Source organism: Hippopotamus amphibius, chromosome 11, assembly GCF_030028045.1.
Source record: "Hippopotamus amphibius kiboko isolate mHipAmp2 chromosome 11, mHipAmp2.hap2, whole genome shotgun sequence".
Classification (NCBI taxonomy): domain Eukaryota; kingdom Metazoa; phylum Chordata; class Mammalia; order Artiodactyla; family Hippopotamidae; genus Hippopotamus; species Hippopotamus amphibius.
Genome location: NC_080196.1, coordinates 101,021,390 through 101,036,129, shown reverse-complemented (window position 1 = coordinate 101,036,129; position 14,740 = coordinate 101,021,390).

The window sequence follows — 14,740 nt, the reverse complement described above, 5'->3', positions numbered from 1 at the left end:
GTTTTTGATGTAGGGTTTTAGAGGGTTGCAATCATGCACATGCAAATTATGTTTTTCATCAATAAATTTGATACGTATTTCAGAATAATTTCTATTCTCCGCTCACATATGTCATCAACTCACGCCAAAGGGAAAGCATGGGTTGAGCAGAGCATCAGGCTTGTAGGGAGCCGTCAGAAGGCAGGCATCAGGGGCAGCCCAGTGAGTGAGCGATGTTGGGAAAAGGCTCATTACAAAATCCTCCACCAGCTTTAGTATAAGCTGATGACCCAGGTGAGCTGTGGAGCCTCAGGTATGTTCTCCACTTGCCTTCTCTTCCTGTACACATTCATGATAGCCTCTTCCTATACTGGCCAGTAGAAATGTCCATCATCGCCCCAAAACACTAATAGAACACATTATTTTGGAAAATGAAAACTTTGAAGAGCATTTATAGATGTGTGTGATTTTGTAAAGTTATAGGTTCAAGGAGAATCCAGCCAAAAAGCCTAACCGTTTTATTAAAATAATAAATCAAATTTTATATAAAAGTACAGCAAATGGCCAGGTCTCAGTTTTTGCTGTGTCCCTGGAAACTATGCTATAAAGCAGATTATTGCAGAAGGCAAGGTCAATCTTAAATGCTTTGGAGATTACATTCTTGTTTCAAAGAAATTATGGACCAGACTAAGAATATATAATACATGTAAAACCACAACATCTATAAACCTTTATAATCATACAAATAGTAAAATGATGTCTGAGGTCATAAAACAGACATAAATGTACTGTGTATATTGGTTATAAAATAGGCACTAATGAATTATAGAATATACCTATGTTACATTAAAATATAGCTTTATTATATCACGAATTGGACTCGTTTCTAATGTTCTAGCTGTACTAAGTATATAATTAGCATTAAATTTGTTTGACATAATTTTGAGGTCACTTTGAGATGTACTTTGGATAGCTTATTTCTCAAAATCTCTCAATAATACTGTCCAGGGCAGGTAGAACTGTCATTTTTTGTTTTTTCTCTATAGGGGTATCTTTTTATAGTTAGCCAAGCAGGGATTAATCTCAGGGTTACTCTTTTCTTTAAATTAATTAATTGGCTGCATTGGGTCTTCATTGCTGCATGCAGGCTTTCTCTAGTTGCAGCGAGCGAGGGTTACTCTTTGTTGTGGTGCGTGGGCTTTTCATTGCCTTGGCTTCTCTTGTTGCGGAGCATGGGCTTTAGGTGCACAGGCTTCAGCAGTTGTGGCACATGGGCTTAGTTAGTTGCTCTGCAGCAATGTGGCATCTTCCCGGACCAGGGATCGAACCCGTGTCCCCTACTTTGGCAGATGGATTCTTAACCACTGCGCAACCAGGAAGTCCCTCAGGGTTACTTTTAAAGTTGGAATCGTTCTTTTCTTTGCAGCATCTTTACATATTTCAAGACAGATTCTATGAATTCTGTGGATTTTGAGATGAGCTGTCTGTTGAGTCTGTTCTTGTTCTTTGTTGCCTCTCTGACTTCCAACATCAACTGTCATCCAAGCATCATTTTTTGACTGCCCCAAACCATATCCACTTCCTATTTCTGTGGCCTCTTTCCATGCTGTGTGTTATGGGGTGGGAGATGGGGGCACAAGGGGAGAGAAGCAGGGTCCTTCTCTCTCCACAGAGCCTGAGTTTGGGAAAACCCTTCCCTGCCCCTTGACAGTCAGCTTGAGGATCAGGACTCAGGCTCTGCCAGGCTGACCCTCCGATGGAATCTCTGGGGAGTGATGGGAAGCTGCAGGGCAGCTGAGAAATGATGCCTTCTGGTGTTTGGAGCCCATGACACCTTGGCCTTGAGCGTCCCTGGAGGCAGTGCCAGCAGCTCTGTCCTGGAGCCATTCCCCCTGCTGCCCAGCTTTGCTGGGTTCCTGACTATTGTCCGAGCCCCATTCTTTGGTCATCCTGTGGAGTCCACATGCTATCTGGCATCCTTCCAACAACCCTGAGGTTATTCTGAGCTGGTTTCTGTGGCTTGCAGCTCTCTTTGTGCAAGGAATATCAGCAGGTGAAGCCGGGTATAGGTAGTGGCAAATGTCTGCATGAGCAGTGTCGCAAGTGAAGTGAATGATGCTGAGAGGCTGATGTGATTCTCAGGTGTTTGTTTTTTACATGTGACTGCCATTCTTGCACTGGTAACTCTGGGCATCTTTAGTGGGAGCATCCTCACGTTCTGCTTTGCCAGGGGACCTGAGGTTCCACGGTTCTTTGTGGAGAGCTCTTTCAGGATTCTCTTTCTCTCTCTCTCTCTCTTTCCTGCTTCCTCAGTAGGCACTAAGTCATGACTGTGTTGAAACATCAGCTGGGTCAGCGTGGCTATTGGTACCAACCAGACACATTTAGAGACTGCCTTCTCATATGAATACCTAGGCCTGGATATTTGGATCCAGTCCACATATCCAGAACTCTCTTCTTCCCTTCTTTTGCAGAACATCCCTCCCTGAGCCCTTTTCTTCCCCTCTGGCATCTGGCCTCAACTGGGAAACCCTGAGGGCAAAACACCGGTTCAGATCTTAAGAAGAAGGGGGAGAGGTCTCAATTTCTTTCCTTGCAGGAGGCCCTGTGTTCCTTGTGCTAAGCCCACATCCTCACCCTAACAGAAGAGGTGGTACCAGCTTAACATTTAAATCACTAATGGGCCACTCCAGAGACTTATTTAAAATACAGAGGTCAGCTCCAATCCTCCCAAATCCAAAATTGACCAGTAACCCCTAAATGACAGTTTCTTTGTGAAAATAAAACAGAGGTAGTAGAGGACCTTGAATAGGAGTGCAAATTCAGCCTTGGTCCCACTCTGCTTAACAGCCAGACGTAGGTGGACTCACCTGGGAAGAGGCAGGTCCTATTTTTCCTTAGAAGTCCTGCACCCAGCACAGGGTATCTGCTTACCCTCATGTTCTGTGGAATAAATGGACACTTCCCTTCACAGTCTACAACCAGGAAATGAATTCCTTTAGGTACCAACTCTGGGATGGTTTTAGCACAGTGAGGTCTAACCAAGGGGTTCACAGTGATGCTTTGTGTTCCAGTGACTCTTGCATCTGTTTCTTAGGTTGTTTCAGATTTGAGGCTTTGGCTCTACCATACCTGCAAAATTTATCAGAGTTGGAATTATATAAAACAGAATACATTTATTAATTTACAATGCGTCTTCCCCTAGCGCAGGTGTCTGTAAATGGCATCCTCTTCCTGGGTATTTCCCAGGTCGCAAAATTCAGATCAGAACACCGCTGGGTGAATATACAATTAGACTCCAAAGGGAGTTGTATGTCCCTAAGGGATATTTCTAACAAGCTATGGAACTTATCAGAAATACCTTTTTTCTCTCTAGGGAGAAAGACTATTTCTGTTTGGTGATTGTCTGAGAGAAAATAGCACAGCAGCTGAATCCTGATTTGAGGGCTTGCAGCTTTCATGTTGTATGTGTTTAATTTTTTCAATGCCCTCCTGTCCTCCCCTGAATTCAGAAAGCCTATACTGCTCACAAAAGTATCAGATAATGTTATTTTTACTTTGGTATGAATTCAAATCTGCATTACCTTTCTAAGGCATTTTACATTTTGAAGTTCACCTCAAGATACAGAGACGAATGTCCTGCTTCTTTGAGAAGGAAACCCAAGGATCCCTGAGCCGGAGGTGGGGGTAGGGGGGTGGGGGGCGGTATTTCTCAATCAGGCCATCCCACACGAGCAGAATCCTACCCCGTCTCTAAATAAGGTTCTGTCTGTGCTTTAAAGATTCAGGACTGTCTGTGTGGAGTTACATAACTGTTGGGTGTGTTTTCTGGAAGAAACACTGACATTGTTCCTCAGCTGTGTTTTTCTAAACTCCATGAGGACATTCACTCATCTTGCCTCTTGAGTCTTCTACTTCCTAAGTACATTTCTATGCCAGGGCTCCTTCCTCTGCCTAGAAAACACTTCCCGTGGGTCCCCACGTGGCTCCTCACTTCCTTCAATTCTCTGCTCAAACAGCAACTCCTCAGAGAGAATGTCCCTCACCACTCATCCGCCATGGCGGCCCTGTTACTCTGCTCCTGACCCCGCTGTACTTTACTCCTAGCATTTATCACCGCCTGCCAGTACATTATGCATTTAGCGATTTATTATCCCTCTCTCTCTCTCTCTCTTGCATGTTAGCTTCTCAAGGTGGGGTTACTTTTGGTTCATCTCTGACTCTCAGATCACTGCCTGGCACATGGGAGGCTCTCAGTAAACAGTTGTAGACAAGTGGATGAATTAATTAAGGTATTAATCCCACGTTCAGAGGTATTTCTCTTGGATGCTTTTGTCAACTGGGCCCATTCGCATCCTTGCCATTCCCATCCTCCCTTCCTTATTCTTCTTCTCCCTAAAATAAGCATTTATTGGGGCACTGAAACCCTGGACTGGAAAAGGTTCATGCCGGAATGGTTTTCTGCGGACCGAGAGTGTTATCCATGAACCCTCACTGCCCTCTTTCCCAGTTGGCGGTCTTTTCTGCTTGTGGTTTCTCCGCACTTTAGGACCCGCAGCTCTCAGTTTATTTGTTTTACCATCTCTCTTTCTACCCATCTGGAAGGCTGACAATAGTGAAAAGATTGAGCTCCTAAAGTGAAAAGACCGAGCTCCTAAAGATAGCAGTTGTCTGGGTCGTATTCTCATTTGAGTCTCCAGTGACTGGCACACCAACATTTAGTAAATATTTGTCGAATGAGTGGATGTGAAGGAACAATAGGACACTGGGTTAGAAGAAATAGTGTTTAGGTACTTTAGCGGTAGAATGCACGGAAAAGTAAATGCCCAGCAAACCAGTTTTTAAAATATTATAGATAAGACTAATTTCCTCTCCTTAATTCACGATCCTTTTTCTATTGACCTTATTTAGACAGGAAGGGAAATGAGAACAAATGTACCAAATCATTATTTCATATCCGATCATTAATTATCGTTTATCCAAAACATAAGCGCTGTAATTTAGCTTCAGAATGACTGTCATAATACCAAGTCAGGAAATGTATTTATAATAATAACTTCCCCCAAGTTCATTAATTTAAAAATAACTGATATATGTTCATATGTTAACATTTGAAAAAGCAAAAGATATCCAGGGAAAAGTTAACCTTGCTCTCACCCCTGCATTCTAGTTCCCATGTTGCAATCCCTAACCACAGTTCCCAGTTTCCAGTGCAGTCTCCTAGCTTATCGCTACACAAAAACATACTTAGCTATTCTTTTTTAAAAAATGTAGGGCTTCCCTGGTAGCACAGTGGTTAAGAATCCACCTGCCAATGCAGGGGACAGGGGTTCGAGTTCTGGTCTGGGAAGGTCCCACATGCCACGGAGCAACTAAGCCCATGCACCACAACCACTGAGCCTGCACTCCAGGGCCCATGAGCCACAACTACTGAGCCCATGGGCCGCAACTACTGAAGCCCACATGCCTAGAACCCATGCTCCGTAACAAGAGAAGCCACTGCACTGAGAAGCCCACACACTTTAACAAAGAGTAGCCCCCACTCGCCACAACTAAAGGAAGCCTGTGTGCAGCAACAAAGACCCAATGCCACCAATAAATAAAAATAAATATATTAATTAATTAAAAAATATATATGGCAGCATATAATTCTCATTGTTCATCTTCCCCTTTTTATTTAACATACAATTTAGAGGTTATCCCATTTTACTGTATACAGAACTGCCTCATTTCTTTAGTAGCTGGGAATTATTCTATTGTATACACCTATGATAGTTTTTTCTTTTTTTTTTTAAGCTCTTTATTGGAATATATTTGCTTTACACTCATGTACCAGCTTTTGCGGTACACCACAGTGAATGAGCTGTATTTATACATCTATCCCCATATCCCCTCCCTCCCGCGGCTCCCACCTTCCACCTGGGATAGTTTAATCTTTTCTCTATTGATACATATTTAAGTTGTTTCCAATCACTGCAATTACAAATAATATCATCTTATACATGGGAAAGTATAACTGTAGGATAAAGTTCTAGAAGGGGAATGGTTATGTCAAAAAGTTTGTGGACTTGTAATTCTGACAGGTAATGCCAAATTGCCTTTCTTCAAAGTTGTACCATTTTCACTCTTATCTGTAATTGCTGGTCTTCGGTGATAATTTCCATTATTGGTATGAATGCTCCTATTTTCTTCGAGCTTCTCCCATAGTGTGTTAGTAAACTTTCCACAATTTGCCAGTCTTTTAGGTGAGAAAAACAATCTCACTCTCGTCTTAATTTGCATTTCTTTCTCTGGAGGAGGATGAACACCTCGTCATTTGTATTTCTTTTTCTGGGAGCTGTTCACTCTTATCCTTTCCCCATTTCCCTATTAGGCTCTTTTTCTAGTTATTGTTCATTTGTTAGAGTTTTTACATATTTAAAAAAAACAGTGAAAGTTATTTTTGCTGACAGCGGTTGACTAGGGTTAAGGCTGCTGAACAAATTCATCAAATTACACTTTAAGAACTTAAAATCCATGTCATTTTGCTATTTCTACAATGAAGATGATTTTAGAAACATACGTATTCCTAACAGTGAATATGTAGCTAGAAACCTGCAATAATATTCAGATTATCTAAACAGTGATTGATAAATACGGTTAGTGCCAGTGCCTAAACATGCAATTCACAAATACTGTGTTCACGGAGACCTTAGATTATCTAGTTCTACCTTCCCAATTTATAGGTAAAAAACTAAAGGTAAGAAAACTTGGTCCTTTGGCTGCAACTAACAAGAAACCTCAAGAAGGCTCAAACTCCCTTGCACAACAGAAAACGTATTGGCTCATTTTTAAGGAAGACCAGAGTCAGTGCAGGCTTTAGGGCTGACTGATCCATCCAGCTCAACAGCATCATTGGGGACGCAGGTTATTTCCCACCGTAGGCTCATTGCCAATACCAGCCCAGGGCTACTGCTTCATTCCCCCAACAGCAGAGAGAACAGCTGCTTCTGTAAAGTCTCTCACAAGAATGTGAACAAACCTTACCGAAGTCTCATATCTCATTGGCCCTTACTAAGTCACATGACCCCACGGAGCCAATCATTGGCAAGGCAATCTCTCATCCTCAGACCAATCAGGGCCACCTCTGAAGCTGGGGGTCAGGTCAGTTTCCAGTGAGGTGGGTGGGCTGCTAGCGAGGGGCTGGGTGCACACGCAAAGTCAGGAGTCCACGTTTATGTATGATGTCATGTAAAATGGCATTACTGAGTGTCTTTTCATTGTTTTAACTTATAGACAGGACACACACACACACACACACGCACACACACAGAATTATTTTAAGAAATTGGCTCCACTGTGAGAAGTGGCAAGACAAATCTGTAGGACAGACCAACATGCTGGAAACACAGGTAGGACTTGGTATTTCTGTCCTGAGACAGAACTTCTTCACGAATGAACCTCAGTATTTGTTCTTAAGACCTTCAACTAATGAGGTGAGGCGCACTCACATTATCGAGGGTAATCCCCTTTACTCAAAGTACGCTGATCGTAAATCTTAATTACATCTACAAAATGTCTTCACCGCAGCATCTAGGCTAGTGTTTGACCAAACTCCTGGGCACTATAGCTTAGCAAAGTTAACACATAAAATTAACTATCACATAATCTTTATTCTCCAGTCTTGTTTTCCTCAATGTTTTCAGCTCAAATCTCCTTGGAGTGAGTGATGTTGATAAGATTTCAGAAACAGAAACCTTAGGGCAAAAGTGTGGCCATTACAGAAAATGCACGAATCATTGTTTTTCATATTAGCTCACAGCATCAACAGATATAGCCCCCCAAATAGACATACTCTGCCCAATTTTACAGATGAGAACACTGTCCCACTTACACACTTATTCAGACTTCTCCTATAGTGTTCTGCTGTGTGGAGGGGACTGGAGAGAGGTTTTCTTTCGTGTCTGCAGCAATATTGGTACAAGCCATGATCCAGCATGTGCGCCAATCATCAGGACCCAGGCTCAGCAAAGTAAGGCAAAAGAAGTCAGGATTAGAAATCTTTAACTAGGTGTCCTATCTGATAAATCACTCACGGGATGATGATGGTGGTAGTGCTGGTGATCCTCTCCTTTGACTGTCACTATGTACAGGACTTCGGGGGCATGTGGTTAGACAGATATTTTGGAGCGAGTTATGAAAATTTAGCCAAAGCATCTCCCAGACTATTCAAGATCTCTTTTGAGTGTTACTGTGTAGTTATTAGATAGTTTTAAAAATCTTTTTCATACTCAGAGATTTCTCCTTTCTGAGAAGGGGCTAATTTTAGCATGATGGTAATTCCTGTTTGTATATGCTGTGATGGTTCTGGTTCATCTCAAAGTTTAGGGAAGTTTAGGCTGTTTCTACCTGAAGAGCCACTCCAATCCAGCAGCTAAACCAGAAATCATGGAATTAGTTAGTACTCTTAGGAGGCAAAAACAAACCAACCAAAAATGCCAAATAACAAACAAACCAGTCCTCCATTAATCCTGAGGGGGGATGTTTTGAGTGAAAGGTTGCTGATCAGCTGTCCAGTATTTCATCCTGCCTTATCTCAGAGCTTTCTTTCTAATTCATTGGAGACAAATCATACAGGGTGGTGGTGGGTGGTTATGTTTACAGGAGGGTGTGGAGAGAACAAAAGGACTTTGGGGAGCAGCCAAGTTAGTGCAATTTAGGAATTCTTGCCTGGTGCAGAGCCAGCCCTAATAGTTTCCTTCCTTTAGGTATTTTAACAATTAACTGTCAAAACAAAAATAAATGAAAGGTGACTGTTTTCCCTCTCTGGTCGTGGCTCAGATCTGGAAGCCCTTTTCTTCTCCCGTTAGCACCACACTGGATGTTCCCCTGGGAAGTGACAATGTCCTGCTCTGTCAATTGGTTATCACCCTATTTTATTTTTCTATTTTGAAGTTTAATTTTTTTTTTTAACCTGGGCTGCAAGGGGCTTGTGCGATCTTATTTCCCTGACCAGGGATTGAACTCATGCCCTCCGCAGTGAAAGGACGGAGCCTTAACCACTGGACCACCAGGGAATTCCTTATCACCCTATTTTAAGCCCGGAATGGGGGCAACATTGCTGCCAGGGCCAGAGACACTGTTTCTACCTTCTGATGAATCTGAGCTTCTGTCTCTTCCATAGACAATCTTCCAAAAATACCCCCTGAGAATTTTCTAGAGATTATTGTCCCATAGCATGCATTGTTGACGGGAGACATTGTTTTTGAACATCTCGTGTCAAAGAGATAAAATGAACAACTATACCCTAATAAAAATCAGAAAAAAAAATAAAAGAGATAAAATGTTGGAAGTTGGGTGTGCTGTGACCCCCATCTTCCAGGCAACCCAGCTGCTGGTGCAGTGCTTCTAGGCTGCAGGTGTTGGAGGCACAACTCCCCTCTGCTGGATATAGCTGGGAGGCGGGGCAGCACCGGCCGCAGTGAAGAGACCAGCGGAGGAGGAGAAGCGCCCTCCTGTGGCCGAAAGTAAGACTGCCCGCAGAGAGAGGGGAGCCCGGGTGCATGGAGGAAAACATTTTCTTGCAATTCCCCTTTCCTGCAGATGGAAACAAAGCAAAGCAAACCTTCAACCTCTGTTGCTCTACCACTGTAACAGGGAAGAGCTAATTCAGACTCCATGTTCAATCTGTTTCTTTGACTTTAACCTTTGCTTTTTGCTGCTTTTGTTATTATCATACATGATGACCTGCCTCAGGGAGCCCTGCCCCTCTGCCTGAATGTTGAACTAAAGTGTCTCTGTTCAGCTCACAGGCAGACAATCAACCCTGCCCACCTGTGAATGGCTGCAAGAAAGAAGAAATTCACACATCCCCTCCCCAAGGCTGGTCTTTCCCCGAGATGTTTTACTAGACTGATGCACCTTTTATTTTACTTCCCTGCCACCTCTCCCTTTCTATTCTACCTTTTTACTTTACTTCCTCACAGCCTCTCCCTCTCTGTTTCTATAAAAGAAAGTGGCATCCAGACCCTGATAAGATGGTTTTTCGGAGATACCGGTCTGCCATTTTCTCCAAATACAAAATCCTATTCCTTGCCTCACACCTCATCTCCTATTCATTGGCCTGTCCGGCCACGAGCAGATTGAGCTTGGACGCGGTAACACCATGTTGACTTTCTCTTTCTCAGAGGGGAGTTGATGGATGCTGGGGAAGGAAAAGAAAAGCTAAGGATTTTTCCTGTTTCAGCTTTTGCCCCCTTCTCCCCACTCTACCTCCTCCCAGCCCACTGGCTGACCCAAATCTTCTCTGGATACCACCTCTCCCCTGTTTGGCCTCCTTGTCTGTCCTAAGTCTTATTTCATCTTGCCTCCTAGTGAAATAAGTGGCTCATTTGTCTGCCTCCTCTGCCAGACTGTATTTCCTAGAGGATGCAGGTCACATCCTAGTTATGCCTGCATGCAGCATTGCATGTTCCATACAGTATGTGCTGAAAATAGGCTCACAGCACATCAAATGGCAGAAAGGAATTCCTTGGTCATTTGGGATGAGTCCTGTATAACTGCCTGATGGCGAGCTAGGATTGTCGTGGTGAGCCCAAGCTGATTTTAAATGTTGATTCTACCAACTCCCTCAGTGGACTTAGATTTTACATAATGTCCTAGCTCATGTGGTTTCATTTGAAACATTCCTTTTGTCTTCAAAACAGCTGAATGAATCAGATGGGGGTAGATGTTTCTACCCTTATTTTTAAATAAGAAATACGTTCAGAAAGTCCAAGTGACTTGCCCAAGGTGCCTGGACAGTGAATCGCAGCTCAGACTTGCTCCTCTTTCCTCTTTGCCCAGAGCTCTGACATTCTTGCATCAGGCCACCTTTCAGGTCTCATGCTCTCTGGGTAAGTAAATGACCTCCATGTTCTTACCCAGGGTCCTCCGTGAGTTGGGGTAGCTATCTTCCCCCATCAATTTTGGTCCCATCCCCAGCTGGCTGGTGACTCACTGAGTATATGATATCGGGCAAGTCATTAACCTGTACCTACATTTCAGTTCCTTTATCCTGAAAATAAAGATGACAATAGACGCCAGCTGCCTCGAATGGTGTGAAGATTAATGAGACGATGCAGGGAAGTGCCCTGAGCTCTTAGGATGAAAGGCTTAGGAGAGATACAAAGTCTAATTATAATTTCTTAACAGTTTCAAAGGAGCCTTTGGGAAGGCTAGTCTTGCTTCTAAATTTGGAGAGGATGCCTGTGTGGGGTGGACGCTTTTCTCTCTACCAGTAGTCCCAGCAGTCTCCTGCCCGTGCTGGTCTTGAGGACTCTGCTCTGATCCAGCAGCTCTTGGTGTACCCTCGGAGCTCATCAGCGATAGATGTTAGAGCCCTCCAAAGGCACTGCCCCCATCTTCCATGTCCATAGGAAGGAGCAGGGGAAATCTATGCATCAGATGAGCATCTATTAACTTTAGGGAATCTGGACACAGTCCTTAGTCTAAAGGAAGGTGTGTAGTACAGATCAACACGAACATAAAAAGTCTGCTGGGACCTTCTGAAACCGTGCACCTCAGATTGGGACTTGAACCCACGTGGCCAGGACTCACACCCAGCCAAAACCCTGATTGGGACTTGAACTCACGTGACTGAGACTTGAACCCAGCCAAAACTCAGACTGGGGCTTGAACCCATGAGACCGGGACTCAAACCTGGCCAAAACCCAGGATCTTCCAACTAGGATCACAACACCTGGTTTCAGGACTTAATGAAGCTCAGGTTCTTAATGTCTCATCACAGAAGGAATTCAGTGAGAGACAAAGTGATAAGTAAGAAGTTTATTTAGAGATTTATTTAGAAAGAAACACACTGGGAGGTTGGGATACCAAATTGTATACTCTAAATATGTGCATTTTATTGCATGTTAACTGTATCTCAATAAAAATTCTAAAAAAAAAATACTAAATATTCACAATAATATTGTTTTAAGCCTGTAAAAAAAAAGTTTATTTAGAGATTTATTTAGAGAGAAACACACTCCACAGACAGAGTGCGGGCCATCTCAGAAGGTGAGAAAGGCCCCAGGGTATGGGAGTTGTCAGTTTTTGTAAAGGTGGGTAATTTCACAGGCTAATGAGTGGGTGGGGTATTCCAGAATTGGGCCCCCACCCACTTTTTGATCCTCCTGGTCAGCCTTGGAATTGCCATGGCGCTTGGAAGTTGACTTGTCCACCATCTTGGACCCATTTGCTTCTAATCAGTTTATGTTGTGTCCTTGGGCTATGTCATTCTTTCAAAGGTTATGCCCTGCCCCCTTCCCTCCTGTTTCACTTCCAGGAAAGGTTTTTCCTCCCTGGTAAGAGGAAGGCCCAGAAGAGAAGCTGTCCTAGCCCTGTCCTCTGCTGCCTGCCCTTGAACGAGTGCAAGATCTGATCCTTGGAGCTATTGCTGCCATCTTGCAACCTGAGGATTGTAGCAATATTGGCCCTGGCAGCACTGAGTCACTGAGGCAACATGGGAGTCCTTGTTTGTGAGAAAAAGAAATGTTCACTTAGGCTACTGTCAATACATCTTTTTGTTACTCAAGGACAGAGACTCCTAAGTGACACAAGGCTGTGTCCACCACAATGTGGGCCAGGTCCAGGGGTATTTGTGAATATCTGACCTGAAACGTTACTGTGGAGGTTTTGGAACACTGGGTTTTATGCAGATAATCTTTTGCTTTGCTCACTTTCTGCCCTGCTTTGACTTCCTTCTGGCTGTTCTCTCCTCCAGCTCCTCATCAAATGCTCCATCCTCAATGCAGGAATAAAATCAGGGCAAGAGCCAGCTTCCAAAGAGTGAGGAGGTGAGCTTTGTGTCTGCTTTTTCCCAGCCAGATATCCAGAGACCCCCATGGCCCTGACTCTACCCTGTTCTCACTGGCGTCTATGCCTCCTGGGCCAGGCATCCCCTCCCTCTCTCTCTCTCTTTTTTGGCTGCATTGAGTGGCTTGTAGGATCTTTGTTGCCCAACCAGGGATCGAACCAAGGCTCTCCACTGTGAAAGTGCAGAGTCTTAAGCATTGGACCACCAGGAAATTCCCCCAATCCATCTCATGTTCTAGGTCTTCAGAGTCATAATTGGGGGTGGCTTAATGTTCCACCTTTACAGATGCACCAAAATTTTCACATAGTGGGGATAATTCTAGGCACAAATGACCCTCCCACTGCCCTCTCCTGTTCTCTTCTGTCCTCTACTCATAAAACTTTTCAAGCATCAAGTGCTTTCTGGCTGTTCAGTGAGGTACCGCTCTTAATTCTAAGGGACTCAGTTGTCTATGTCTGAAATGGGGACCACGGTGTTTTGTCTGATCAGAGATCAAGAAATCTTTATTTAGATTCTCTCTGGCTCTATATTTTGGGTCTATATGACCCAGGCACCATCAGAGCCCTTTTCTTCCTGGCTCTACAAAAATTTCCATCACTTTTGTGCCTTGATTAATGCTACAATGGAAAAAAAAATGTCTTGATAAAGAGGGTTTATCGCCTTCAGGTTAGTTGCATTTTCAGAAAGGATCCATAGGGGAAATACTGAGAAGTTAGAGACCCTTTTTGGAACCCAGTGTGGTGAGTTAGCTACTCCACCTTTGTGACCAGTCTGTTCCTGTTCCGGGTATAGGAACGTCCACGAGCTAGCTTTCAGTTGACTTTTGCTTGTGTCAGATTTACTGTGGATTAGGGCATCCAGAGTCAGCTAAGGCCTTCATCATTTAATGGTTAGTGGTGGAAAGAAAATAAGATGAAATGTTCATCTCAGAAAGCCGTAGAACGTTGATAGCAAACACAGGTTTCTTAGCCACCTCTAGGGAAGGAGCCATCCTCCTGAGACCTGTAGGAAGCTGACAGATACTTTCAGATACTTAAAGGAATGATAAAGCAGCTGAGCTAATTAAAACATCCCCTAAATACCACAAATTGGCAAGATTAATGCTGAAAGATTAATTTGTTTTTCTGTAAGGGATATGATTTCAAATGATAAAGTTGACTGGAGAACCTCCCAGGCATAAAGTATTTTGGGAGAAGAACTTCAATTGGGTTTCTCTGTGTGTGAGACAGAAATCTGTGTCTTGGTTGCATTTTGTTTCATTTTATTTTTTATTTTTATTTTTTCTTTGGATCTTTATTGGCGTATGATTGCTTTACAATGTTGTGCCAGTTTCCACTATACAACAAAGTGAATCAGCTGTATTTATACACATATCCCCTCCCTCTTGAGCCTCTCTCCCACTCTGGTTGGATTTTAATACAGTGACACTTAGTCTTCACGAGATTGAAATGTGCTAGCTTAACTTAGGTAATTAGGACTTTTTCCCAGCCAAAATGAGCAAATTGGCTTTGCCGTATGCTTGGAAAGAAAGTTGAGTCTATGTGGAAGCCAGGAGATACCTTACCTGGAAGCCAAGTCATTAAGAGTGAATAAACAGAAATCCTGTTGAGGGATGTGGTATGTGTACACAGTCATTGATGACACGGCCATATGCACAAGGAGTGTCACCTCTGCAGATTAACTTTTATTTTTGCCTCTTAAGTCTTAGGTTTCTTGTTTTGTCCTCATTGATTAATGATGATCCCTTACTTCAAATACCCCATGTCTGGCTCTGGTTGTTGGCTGTTCCTTTGGTTGCTCTGATGTAATCATTGATGGGAATGACATTAATGGACCATGGCATAGTTGGCACCAATGTATGGATGGACCGATTGGCTACCAAAGTGACCCAGTTTAAGGGAGCCAACACTCATGGACTTAGTGATT